This window comes from Drosophila serrata, unplaced genomic scaffold (genome assembly GCF_035046125.1).
Source record: "Drosophila serrata isolate PLE 108 unplaced genomic scaffold, ASM3504612v1 contig_17, whole genome shotgun sequence".
Lineage (NCBI taxonomy): Eukaryota > Metazoa > Arthropoda > Insecta > Diptera > Drosophilidae > Drosophila > Drosophila serrata.
Window position 1 is genome coordinate 788,849 of NW_028256915.1, and position 14,435 is coordinate 803,283.

The following is a 14,435-nucleotide window of genomic DNA, read 5'->3' on the forward strand; positions in this document are numbered from 1 at the left end:
AGCTTTTGAAATAGTGTGAAACAACTTTATTAACTTTATTTCTGCTACGGAATTTGAGATGAAGAACGAGGAAGGAAGGTAGTAATACGAATTTAATTGCGTTCAGGCCTTGACGTTAAACTTTATTATGTTTTGCGCCGGAATTTAATAGTCTCATTTATTTGTTACTAGCTATTAAAATTAATTATTATGCACATATATAGTTAAAATTTTACAAATTAAAATGGAGAAAGTTCTAAGTTTTGAAAACTCATCTCACCTTGTAAGGGGACAAACAGCAGCGAACAACAAAAAGGTTTGTGAGAACACACCACCAATTCTCTTACAGTTGTTGAGAAGATGATGGTTTTTAACAGAATTGGTTTTAAATTTCCTTAAAATTCTTAAAGTCCGCTGACGGAAGATTTTGAAAGAGACGAGACTTTAAATTTCGTTATTTAAGACTAAATAGGTCGCTCTATAACTTCATTAGTTAAAGCCGGTTGGCACCTTGATGATGTGTCCATCCAACTGAGTTTTTGAACTGGCATAAAGTGCACGTCAACATTCACCAAGAGAATATGAAATCCTTATCCCAGGATATTTAAAATGCCCACAAAGCTTTAATATATATTGACACAGATTCGGATCCGTTTATCTTTTACCGGTATAATTAATAAATCAAACGGTCCTGTACGACGTATAAAACGTTTTGTAAGACTACTCTCGATCTTCCTTCCTTAATTTTTTCGCAAATTGTTTCGTTTTACAAATTTTTCGAAAATCCTTTTCTTTGTTTTTTTTTTTTTGAAGACTTCAAACCACAATGAAAATTTATGTTATGTTTATGTTAAACTACGATAAAAAGGGGAAAAAAGAACCTAATGAAATGAATTGAATCAAATGTTTAGTCTTCTATTTTCAAGTTATTGAAGCTATTTTTATTTGGTTTGTTTTATTTTATTTTATATTTAATTGTGATTTCATTGATCATTTATCTTTATTTGAATCAAAGGTTTATTCTTCTATTTTCAAGTTATTGAAGCTGTTTTTATTTGGTTTGTTTTATTTTATTTTAAATTTAATTGTGATTTCATTGATAACCTCGACCTTAAATTATACTTATGAAGGAAGGAGCCTGAAAAAGAATTATATAATTTGAGGTTGATGAATGATAATTATAATTTATTATAATATTTTATAATTTGTCACAGATACCTAAGCATATTATAATGAATTTATGTAAGTATATACATACATATATTGTAGCCAATAAAACTAGTGTTTTAAAAATTGTTGCATGGTGCAAAGATTTAAAATTGTAAAATTTCAGGACTCTGCAAACAAACAAAGGTCACACCATGATTCGACTGCGAAATCCCTTTCAGAAGTAGGCGCACCCGGAGTCCGACATGACACAGAACCATAATCTCTAGGCGAAACAATCAGTTCTTAAAACAATACACTGAACACCCAAAAAGTACACAAGGGTTTTGGCCCAAATGTTCCTCGGAATAAGCCAGGACAGGCCAAGCATTTAAATTTCCAGCAAGCGAAGCCACTTTCCGGCTTTAAGCAACAACAACAATGGCCCTAAGTAGCAAAGTAAACATGGCATAGATGTCGCACCCTGTCCAAAGAAACAGCCGAGGGAGAAGGGCCGGACGGACTGCAGCCGGGATCCTGGGCGCCCGGCTAGGAGTCTGTGTGGAGAATGCCTCGCGGCCATCCGCACACCCTCCTGCCTGCCGCCCGGTGTATGTGTTAATTTGGTTCGGCGAAATTGTAACTTGACATGCACACAACGGCTTTGGGCGGGGCTGAGGGAATTAGGGGGCGAATGGGGGAAACCCCAAAGCTGGGAAAAGTGTTTTAATTGAATTATTTTCATTGTCGCCCCAGCTCGACTTTGCCTGCTGGCATTATTAACTTTTCTTGTTGCTGAAATTTATGCAAACTTTACACGCAAAACAAAAAAAATACCACTTGTCCACACATACACACAGCCCGAAACCCAAGCACAAAAGTTAAATGAGTTAAACGAGCAATTCCACGAGCCCGACGAAAGTTTCACAAATGCCCCCAAACATAAGAAACAAAAAGAAACATCGACACATTCAGTTGCTGTTCGAGGTTGGAGTCGAACATTTTATCAGGGTTTAGTGGAGTTCCTTTAGATACATTTAGCATCCTTTCGATACAGTCAAGCACATTTGAAACATCCTAATAATGAATTACAATAAGATCAGAGGTAACCAAGACACTAAACAGGAGTTTATCCTATTAAAAGTTTATCTTGCGCATGAGAATGCATTCAAACGACGTTAGAAATTCAATCATTCAAAAGGCAACTCATGAGCAATAGTTCAACTCAAATAAGGGGGAAAAAAAGTAATTTCAAACCTATAATCTTCTCTCCCTTGGTCAGAATCCTTCCAACCCAATCGTGCTCATTTTTATCGCATCAGTCGGAAAACATTTTCGATTTCAATAGCCCTAAAGAGTTGTTTTTCTGTCGGGGTATTCCCTTTTTGTCTTTTGCCGGGAGCCAGCGTATGAAAGTGTTGGCTCAAAAAGGCCAAATACAAATTTCAAAATTCGGCCAAAAAAGGCAACACGGAAATAAGCCATTCACACTCGGCTGATATGGAAGAGCCACGAAGAGAGGAGGGGGCAGGACGTGTGTGGGCTCTAATTCAGAGGCCAAACAGCAGCCGCAATGCCAACATCAAAACTCCCACATACAGAACGGTCTCGGCCCTAAAAAAATGTTGGCAATAGGAAAAGGGGAGCGCAGATAGAGCAGCGCACAGAGGGGGCACGATGTGCAAAAGGTTCTTAATTCTCAATTCATATGCAAATTTATTTTATCGGCAGCACTAGAGAATGGCTGCCTGTAACAACAATGAAGGTTTGTGGTTAGGAAGAGTCCTCCAAGGCCCCCGCCGTACCGCCTGATGCCCTCACAGCCATTTCAATCATTCAACCCCCCGTTCCGATTGGAACTCAGCCGAGCTCTTATGGCCTGGTCAAAGAGTTCGAAACACGTTATTGCTTGTAACAGCCAGTTTCATTGCCTGTTTTAAGTCAGAACGTGAGAATCCCATATACTACACACAAAAAAATCCGGGATATTGTTTAAGTAGGCACGATTTCGGGCCAAGTCCGGATTTCTTATTTTCACCAATTTATAGATTTTGTATCCCTAAAATTCTTGATTCAATCATGACTGTTCTTAAATATTTAATTCCAAAATTGCTAATTCCAATCCTGAGTCTTCCTAAAATGTTTTAATCCCCAAAATTCTCGATTCAATCATGACGGTTCTTGAATATTTTAATACCAAAATTGTTCATTTGATTAATTGTTTTGTAATCCCAAAAATTCTTGCATCAGTCCCGACTATTCTTAACTATTTGAACTCCAAGAATTCTTGTTTTAATCCCTAAAATTCTTAACAATTTTATTCCCAAATGCTATTAAATTAAGATCCGTCGGCTGAAATTTTCTTTAATTAATATTTTATATTCAGTTTTAAGATTAACGATAAATTTAATTATATTATTTATTATTATTATTATTTACATATATTTTATTAATTATATTAAGTGTATTGTCTACTTTAATATTTAATATGGTTATTGATATTTTAATCTTGTATATATTTTCCCATTTTGTAATGAATAAAGATGTAATGAGATTATGTCAACTAAAGAACCAATTTCGTAAGCTCTAAAATGACTGTCAAAACCTTTTACACGTATTTGTTTACAAATAATAACAACTTTTTCATTTTTCAATAGGACAATGTTCATTATTTTATATAATGTGAATGACTCTATGTTAAAAGCAACGTAATAATTTGTTTTATATCGCGTTCCCTTAAAAGTTAGATCATACATATCTTCGAAGTTTAAATCACGTTCATTAAAGAGGTCATTAAATTTATCTTTTGTTATAAAATTGTCAATATTATTGTAAACAAAAGTTGGGCTCAATTCATTTTTATTCTTTACTAAAAAATTAGCAAATTTGAAAGCGTTTTTAATTGTTATTGAAATGGGCAGATATTTTATGCTATTAAAATATATGTATTTGGGCCACCTTATGCTTAGCTCTAAAACGCATACTCCAAAAGTATTTTAAATGACCGCATTTTATTATTTTATTTTTTTTATTTAATCACCTACCATAAAAGGCAAGAAATGAATGAAAAAAGCAGATTCACTTCCAGTTATTTTTAAATTATTTGATTTTAAGCGATTAATAGTTAAAGGAACAGATAAATAAGTCATTTCCGTTTCTCCAACAGCAAACAGTTTTTTTCTATTATATACTATGTCTAAGTTAACTACTTTGTAGAGTCAATAAGTGATACTAAAACTTTACACACGTCATAAAAGCATACACCCTAAAATAAATCGTGCATTACATCAAAAGAAATTTAAAATTTATAAATTTGAGACGAATCGAAATATTTTAAGTTGTTAAATATACATGAATAATTTACACAAGTTTCTAAATAATTGTTTTCAACTAGATCATTATTGTCGGAGATTTCATTTTTTAGGCTATCTAAATTTAAAACACTTTCATTATTTAAACTCTTTCTTATATTTTCCAAAGTATAATCCAACAGTTTATGAATTTCATAAACATTTAGCTTAATGGCATATGAATAATACTAAATTGTTATCTACCTAATGTAGGATTTCCATGTAATGTTATTTTCGTAATTTTTTCATCAATTAAAATCGACTTTGGGTCTTCAAACAAATTTAAGCTTTTTAGCTTCTTATTAGGAATTGTTCAGTAGCTACATCTTTAAACGGATCTTTGCAAAAGTTTAAAATTGTCTTTAACTCATTTGAAGAAAACAACACACAAGACACTTGTAACGCCGACTGCTTAATGGAACGACATATTGCATCGTCTTTAGCATTAAGTAGATTTTTCGCAAAAATAGTTTCAATTAAAGTTGCAGGAGATTGAAAAGTGCAATGCTTTCACATTGAACTTACCGAGAATATTATGTGTTACAGATGGTCGAATATGAGTGGAATTTTCAAATTTTAGATACTTCAATTCAGCGTTTACAAATTCGTCAAGAACACGGACATTATCCATATAAGAAAAAGAAACAAACGAGAACGAGTTTTTATAATTCTAATTATTATTGTCTCGCAGATCACTTTTAAATTCTATATACCGCAACAAATGAAGCTGTTTTTACCAAAGGTAGAAGCACACAGGAATGATATCAACGCGACCATGGAGTACCTAATAATGATTTACTATTACAGCGATATTTTACACAACAGGTACATTATTATATAAATTTGTATTCATATAATTGTAAAGAATAGTTGAACATTTATATTTTTTTACCATAGTTTGTTTCGATGTATTCAAGGATCGTTTAATTCAATTCCCACAACTATGATATGTCTAGTTTGCTCACAAGCTTTTGGGTACTCTAAGTTAACTCATTGAAAAATTTTAAAGCACGTATCAAGTCTTTGTATAAAAACAATCAAAAATTTAAACAAAAGATATTTTAGTCATTGGAATCCACGATTCGTATTTTTACCTTCTACTATAAGAGACGTTTGCATAGCTTTCTATTTATATAGTCGTACTTATTAACTAATTTCACAATATTTAGGCTAATGTCGTTGGCGTTTCAAATTTGAAGGACAAAAAACTGTTGAAAACCGCAAAAGTTTAGTTTCTTGTTGTTTTTATTTTCACTATTCTTGAAACGCGACACACAGGGAAAAACTCCGTTTAATAAGATTGACGCTAAAAAGTTTGAAGATATAAAATATCGACTTAATTTGTATTAACAAAATGATCTAGTATTATTGTATAAATTAATAATTAAATTTATTTTGAAAAGGCATTTTGCTATGACTTTATCGGTTGTTCGACGTATAAGTGAGAGTAAAAGATTAATTTCAAATCTTTTCGCATACTTCGGGCCAATCTGAACAGTCTCTATTTAGACACGCCTAGAGTGAAGCGACAGACTTCTTATGGAATCCCACAGACGGACAAATGGACAACCGTGTCAAGCTAGATCGACTTTCGGTCCTAAGATCGCTTAGATCAAAATATATATACTTATTATATAACTTTCCACTTGGATTGCCTTTCTTCGAACGTGGAATGAAATAATAATCCTTTATAATTTATAAAAAATAATATTAATTTTAATAACAAAGACATGTGACCGACTCTTAGTTTTCCATTTCACTTTATTTATTGTTTCTTTTTTTAATCTATTGTTTAAGATTGTATTTCACAATTCGTTGTCCTTGTCCTTTCTTGTCTTTCTATTTCTTCTTAGCTTAGCTCTTTTTTACATACGTCCTCTCTTGTTCGGTTTGTCTCAAAAAGTGATCTCTCGCTCTCGGCTACTATACATGAAGAGACTATATAGAAGACTAACTGCAAAATTTCATTTAGCTATCTTAAAAACTGAGAGACTAGGTTGCGTAGAAACGGAAAGACGGACATGTCTAGATCGACTCGGTGGTTGATGCTCATCAAGAATATATATACTTTATATGGTCGGAAGGGCCTACTTCCGTGCGTTGAAAACTTCTGACTCAAATTATAATACCCAGAAAGGGTATAAAAATTGAAGAAATAATTTAAACTGGTTAACAAGGTTTCGTAAATGTACTGTTTTTAAGATCAATAGAGCGAATTCACTATATATAAAAACATTAGAAAAGCTATCCCCGCCATGTCGATGTTGAACCCTCGACACAACAACAGAAACAAAAGTATATGTAATATTTTTATGATTAATGTTGACAAACGTTTATCCGTATTTATTTTCTATTTGGACCTTGTAAGAAAAATTTTTCGAACTCCATAGAGTGAATTTCCTTTTAAGCCTGCGTTCCAATCATTTATTAGTAATGTTGCGTCCATCATTCGCCTCCATTTAAATTCATATAAATTTTGATGTTGGCAACTTCAATCAAAATTTATTGTCTGTAAGAAGCATTCATTAAACAGATACCAATGGTATAGTACATTATAACCAAGTATTATTAGTACATATTATTAGTACAATGGTATAGTACATTATTATAGCATATATCACAGCTCCAATAACATACAGATCGCTTAAAAAGCAAGACAAATCATGCCGAGAACTGTAATCAATTCAAAATGTGATTACTCATTTTCGTAGTATGAATAGTAGGAAAGGCGGAACAGGATGACAGGATGATTAGGGTGTTAGGAGAGTGCGGTGCCCAAAAAGGCACTTGAAGAGCAGCTGTGTCCGTGGCACTGGGCTGTGAATTGATTTCTCTCTTTGGGGCCTCATTCCCCTGCAAGTCGAATCGGAAGTCATGTCGTGCTGCAATGGCTGCCGCCGCCGCTGGCAGACAATTTTTTCCTTTCCCCATGAGCACTGGAACAGAGTCCGGACCAGGTCTGGTCACGGTCCCTGCACGTCTGCGCAATTTCAAAGCAATTGCAACGTTTATCAAGGCGCACACAAAAATGAAACGAAGTAAAGCGGAAGTGTTTTCCTGCTTTCCTTTGCCGGATTTTCTCGGGCTTTTTGTAGTGGGTGAAAGTCTTTTTAATTGAAGTGGCTCCGTACACACGCCGAGCTGGACGTTTTGAATTCAATGATGCGGCAGGCGGTCAACGCCTTTGACTGTTTGCAAGGAGTTGGCTCCTTCAAAGGGACACCATAGCACCCGGCACAAAAAGGGCAAGGACCGGAGGAGGCGGAAGCAACTATGCCGTATATGTCATTAAAATTTACTACAATCTATTTTGCTTGCTAATTGGCACTTGGCCATGTCCTTCGCCAGCTCTTTGTGCCTGCCACAAGATCCAACTCCTCTTCTTCCTGGCCATAATCGTTACTTGCACTGACAACTTCGGCCGGGCAATTAGTGCCAGGCCAGGCCTAGGCCAGACATGGCAGTGCAACTCAATCCCCGCCAATGCTCCATGAGCGTTTAATGTCGCCACGGTACTTAGCACTTGCAGGCCACATCCTCACCTTCAGTGCAGCCCCCGCCCCTCACATGGGTTTCGAGATGCAGGCGCTCCTAATGCTTGCCTTTTGTATCCATTTCGAATTCTCACTTGCAAAAGCCAAGTACGAGCGTCAAGTGCAATGCTAAGAAGAAATCGCTGAAATATTTGAAGAGCAGGCGTCCCGCTGCTAGTCACTAATGCGCGGTAGTCACATTATTCTTTCAGAAGCTCTAAATAACCAAAAGACATTAGAGTTCTAAACATTTGAGGAGGTATTATAGTCAAGCTAACACCTTTTGAGATACAGCAAGAGAGCTACACTCAAGTGCGCTAGACTATGACATTAAAAATTAATTAATTAATTAAAAATTTCCTATCTTTCAAAATCAAATTTCAAAATTTGGAGACTCAATTAGCTTACAATATATGCTTCGAGCTTGTGTATTTGCTTAACTTAATAGAGTATCAACAGCCACTTCGAAAAAGTCGCAGATTCCACATTTTATTTGATACATGCGCTCTCTTGGTTGATACTGTAAAATCCTTGTTCCGTTGGGTATTGCAGAAAAATGGAAATGATTTAAGCATGTTCCTAATAAATATTAATTTTAAGACTTTATATCTATTAATAGTTTTTCATTTTAAGTACCGAAACGCATAACGCCTGAATGTGCACTGCGCATCAATACGATCCTTATATAAACGTCAGTGTTTCATTTATTGTTGTGTTTTTATGCCCTAACAGGGTATTATAATATTGACCAAAGCTTGCATCGCAGTGAAAGATTCATTTTCGACCCTATAAAGTACATGATCAGAGTCAACACCTGAGTCGATACAATCATGCCCGTTCGTTGAATTGTATGTCCATTACTACACATAGGAAAAAATATGAACCAACACTAAAAAATATAAAATATAAGATAAGTAACTTAGGAATGATATATAATGATAATGATTTATTATGTTTGTTTAATTTTAATAAAGCTAAATACATATGTAAACATGATATGAAATGTAAGTACCCCGTTTATTCGACTCTTTCATTTTTGAGCCCCTTTAAATAGAAATCTCGATAAATCGAATTCCCGTATAATTCGTAAAAAAAGTGATCCCCTTGCCATTTCGAATTATTGGGACTCGACTGTACCTACATAAAAAAATGTAAAATTGCCTTTCATTATAGGAAAAATTACCTAAAATATGAACCATGACCATTATTTAGGTAACGATAAGACATAAATTAAATTAAAATTTAATTCGTGGCACTTAAAAAATTTTAACTTTAACTTAAAATTAGGGTTATCATAACTTGTTAAGCGTACTACAGAGGCCTTAATTTTAGTTGATAATGTTCTATAATTATGTTTTTTTTTAAGTATATAGAATTATAAAAATTGTTTCGTTATGTTTACCTTACCTTTTATAATCTTTAATTTGTAATTTATGATAAAAACGTTATATTTTAACAAATATCTATTTTAGACAACCTGGTCTATTATTTTGCAAACCCGAGGAATGTAGCGAACTTGTCCTTTAGCTTTTGATCTGAATGATGATATACTTATCTCTATTTAAGGTAGTATTATAAGTAAGAACTAGTCAGATATCATATATGTAGCTGTCATTGGACCGATTTTATAAAGTAAAGTAAATTTATAAATAAGGGTCACATTGGCCTATGAATGGCCCCCCACGAGGGTCGTCCGGTTCAACCTAACCTTATTCATAAAGTTCAATATTTTCATGTTAATTGAATGAAAACTGAGATACACAAATTTGAAACTTTGAAACAATATTTTTAATTTCATTAAAATCGAACAACTGTATCATGTACCCCTAAGAAAGATCTTTCTATGAATAGTTGATTGTGAATAGTCAAGTCGAATTAGCAAAAGTTTGGTTTTCTTACACATACTTAAAACATACTTAAGACTTAAATAGATCGATTTTAAATGTTGCAATTACAAACTGCGAGAGGTATACAAGCATGGGTGTCCTGAGGGCAACTTCCTTTCTTGTTTTCTATTGTGTTGTATAAATTTGAATACCTTGGAGCAGAAACTTTGACAATGCAATTCCAAATAGTTTTCAGGACAGTCCATGTCCTCTGCCCCCACATGTGGCTAAACATTAGCGGTCACTTGTTGTTGCCGCTGCCCCGAGGGGCTGGGTCTGCGGCTTTCTGGGTAAGTTATTTGTTCTGTGACAAAGTCGCCATCCGTCCCAGGTTCTTGCCGCCGGCATTGGTTGCAGCCTTTCCCGGGGGACCGGGACCTGCCACAAGCCAGCAGCCATTGGGCAGGACACTTGCCACAAAACCGATTGCGACTGTCCCATTGTTGTCACACTGCAGTTGTTTTGTTTTTTGGTGCGGCGATTTCTTGTGCTATGTTACTGCACCTGGCCAATGGCCATGCTTCCTGACCCAAAGTCCATTTATTTCGAGGCCTTCCAAAAGCCGAAAAAGTTCCTGGATGCGCTCCGTACGGATTTGCGGTTTTAATAGATGGATATCCCCGGTCCCAATCTGTTATTCCCAAGACTCCAGCCCATTGTTGGCCCTCAAATTATTTACACATTATCTGCGGCAAAGGAGCAAACTAAGGACTCAGGGTCCTCGGGGAACATCCCCATACATGCACGCAAAGAGTCAGACATAGCTATTTTAATAGTTTAAGTAACCATAATATGTTGAGGACTTTTTAATAAACTCGAGGCGTGTGCAAGCGTGAGCTACAAGGACACCAGGGACCGAGAGAATGTGGACCGGGAACCACTACAGTCGGGCCAAGATTTATGCAAACCAAAATGTTGCCAAAAATTACAGTTTAATGGAGTAGACTCGGTAAGAAGGAGTGGTCCGCCCATAATGAGCAGCGAGAAACTCACAGCAAAGCCAAGGAGACGGCTGTGAACAAAGACGGGGCAGAACCAGTTCGCGCCGCCAAGTTAGAGCCCAGGGCCAAGAGCAACTCGAACTGTAAGCAAAAGTAACTTCTCTAATTTTGCAGGAAATATGAAGCCATTAAAGTGCAGCAGACAAAACATGGCAACATCTTGGCTACTGCGGCACTCACATACTTAGCAGGGAGGACATGGCCCACAGGAACTGACGAAACTGGAGCAGGAGTTTGGAGCTAGGACGAAATGGACGGACGCAACACTCCTGGGCCATGTGGCCGCCCAGCAAAAGTTGTCCTCGCTAGTGTGAAAATAAATTCTGAAAAAGTCGCAGAAGTGAAAATGGCAACTGGTTTGCATGTACTCCGCCGGTGCAGTGCCCTTCTCCGGGCCACATTACCACTTCGGCTTCCCGTTCCGCTCCAGGGGACAGCGGTGAACGGTAAACAGCTGTTGCACGTTTTTCCCTATTTCTACAATTTATTTCCACAAAAAATAGAAGGAAAGGCCCAGAGCGGCCAGAGTCCCGTTTACATACATATCTTTAATTGCCAACTTGGCCAGTGACAGCCGGCGAGAAAAATGAGCACTGGTGAGGTCAGCGCGGGATTCTGGGCCAGCTGGTGTCACATGTACGGCTCCAGTTGCACTTAATCACTGCCCATGGCAGCCGACAGCCTGAAGTCGGGAATTCATGGGATGATCAGCAAGGGGACGATACGAATTGTCGTTACCCTGCAAGTCTATAAGGCACACTCAAAGGCACATCAATTTTTGATAACAGAAATGGGTCGAATCGGGAAGAAGTTGTAAACCCAATTAATTAGTTTTATTGTTTTTTATAACACCAAATCGAAGAAATAGGAACAAACGAAAATAAAAGTATAAATATCTTACACATTTGTACTTTGCCATTATGGGAATACTCATGTTTTTTTTATTTTTGAGAGAAAGATGGAAATCGTTACCAATAACGTTCTAAAATATATCTCTTAAATATTGGATATCGAGCTATTTATCAAGGGTAAAAAGATAATTACATACAACATTTTTGTAGTCTTATTTCCGGGTAAAGTAAAATGTTAGTTAAAATTGTATTTTCTTAATACTAATATTAACTTAAACTTACTCCTGTTTGCACCGAGGTTCTAAAATTCCATTCACAGTGAAGACCAAATAGTTATTAAACTGGGATTTTTTTATAAAATTTGTTTTTTATTTTAATCTATTCTTAAAGTGGTTGGAAACTATTATAAAACCACAAATAAAGTTGATAAATTCCATTAAAAGAAAACTCACATTTATCGGTTCCCATAACTCGGGACCTTAAGAACAAACAATTCCAAAAAAGAGAACTAAAAGAGATCCCTTTTAAGAATATAGAATATGTTTGGTTATAGTGTCATTTGATTGCCGAATCAGGGGATTAATGTTTTAATCATTTAATTGTGAATTTACACTTTTAAATTGAATCTACATTTTTTTTTGTATACATTACCTATATAAAATATGAAAAATATCGAGCCAGAGGCTCTGATATGCACATCTTTCGAAAGTCAGCATCGGGACCCGTGGCATGACCGCAATGTCGAGGTGTCTGGAATTAAGTTAATTTTAATTTGAGTTGATTAATTGCATTGTCAGGCAGGGTAAAGTGTCTTGGCCCGGGTCAGGACCAACTGAAGGCTCGCTGGAACCGCATGCCAAGTGTTAAATGTCAGAGCAACGCTTTTAACCAAATTTGGTAACACATGAGCGGGATGACATTAAGTAGAGCTGAAAGGCTACCATCATGGATGGATGCGGAAGTACTTTTCGAAAATATAATTACTTTCCGTATGGTACAATTTCGTATTATGAACGTGGGGTTTTTTTCACATTAACTGGATTGGCGTTGTCCATCGCCAATCGGTCACAAATTGCCTTTTAAGCAAAAGAAAAAAACATTAAAATTCCGTTTGCATATCGGCACTAATGTCGAGCATTAGGTAGTTTGTTTTTTCCTTGGGATACTCTGTGGTCTTCTGTATCGGGTTTCGCCTATCTAGTGCCGTGGACATTCGATTTAATGGTCTTGGGTGTTCCAAATTACGGAATTAAATGGAACGTAAAAAAAAAACATAAGCAAAAGAGCCACCAAAAAACATCTCACAATTTGCATAAACAGCAGAAGCTGGGAGCTGATAAACAGGTGTTGAACAGGATATAAAAGTCGATTGGGTCTATTTTTATTTGCTTTGTTTTTTTTCCACATTTTGAATTGGTTCTTCCTTGTCGGGTACATTGTTGAAAAAGGTGCAGCACATACTGATAATATTTACAATAAATATATTATTAACAAAATAACACTTTTAAGTAATTACAGAAAACCATGGCAAAAGTCTACTGAAAATAATATATTTGAGATGCAAACAAATTCTGTAGATTCCTTTATTTTGATATTTTTGAAAATATATTATATGATTAGATCCAAATACTTATACTTGAAAATATCTTAAATAAGCTCCTGCATAAATTAAATAATATTCGTATTAAATATCTACATTTTTTTTTAAATTTATTTACGTATTTGTTGTTCCCAATTTATAGAATATAGAACCGTAAAAAATGCATTCATACTGCCTAATACCTCCCATGTTCATCATCAAATTGTAATAAATTCTTCAGAAAATGTTCACAGAAACTAATTTAAAACTTATTAGAAATCTTTACATTTTCTGTAGAAGTGCATGCAGAGGTTCAACTTAATTTGTTTTCAATCTATAAAAATTATATTGTTGTTGATTTTTCGCTAATGGTTTCTGATATTGAGATATTTATACAGACTAATGTACAGAAACATTTCCTAAAATCAATTGAACTTAGCATATGGGCAATTCTCCAGAAACGTGCACCGCGTCCAAAAACTTAAAATTGCTTAAAAACGAGTATTTTTAACATGATTACATAAAAAATTGGTCAGGATGATCAAGACTAAGAGAATTTTTCATTTTCTAAAATAAGTTTCAAAAAAATGGATGTCAAACACGCGCAAACGCAAATAATGTTGTTTTTATAAAAAAAAAGGCATACAAAATGGCATGTTTTGTTTTGATGCCCATCTCTTAAACCGAACCATTTTGCTTTAACTTTTGGTTTCTAATATGACATAAAAACCCAAAGAGTCAATATAAAATGCAAAAGGACATATCCGATTACCAATAGTCGTACAGTTTTAATTTAAATTATCGCTTTCCAAACTGTCGCGTGCGACCGGGACTAAAATTGAATTTAAAAAATAACTACTTAATATTTTAAAATCAAACAAAATACGTTAGTAAGATAATTCATTGCGTAATTCATTAAAATTTATTGTACTACAATTTTTCATCACGTTTCGCTGAAATCAGAGCTTAAACTGTTTTTTTTCAAATGTAACTTCTATTTTTGTCGCGTGCGAACGCAGTACATTTTAGTGAATATCTTGAAAACAAACAAAGATTCAAAATCGAGCTTTGCACCAATTATAGTGCTAACCAAGAGCTATACGTTTTAAT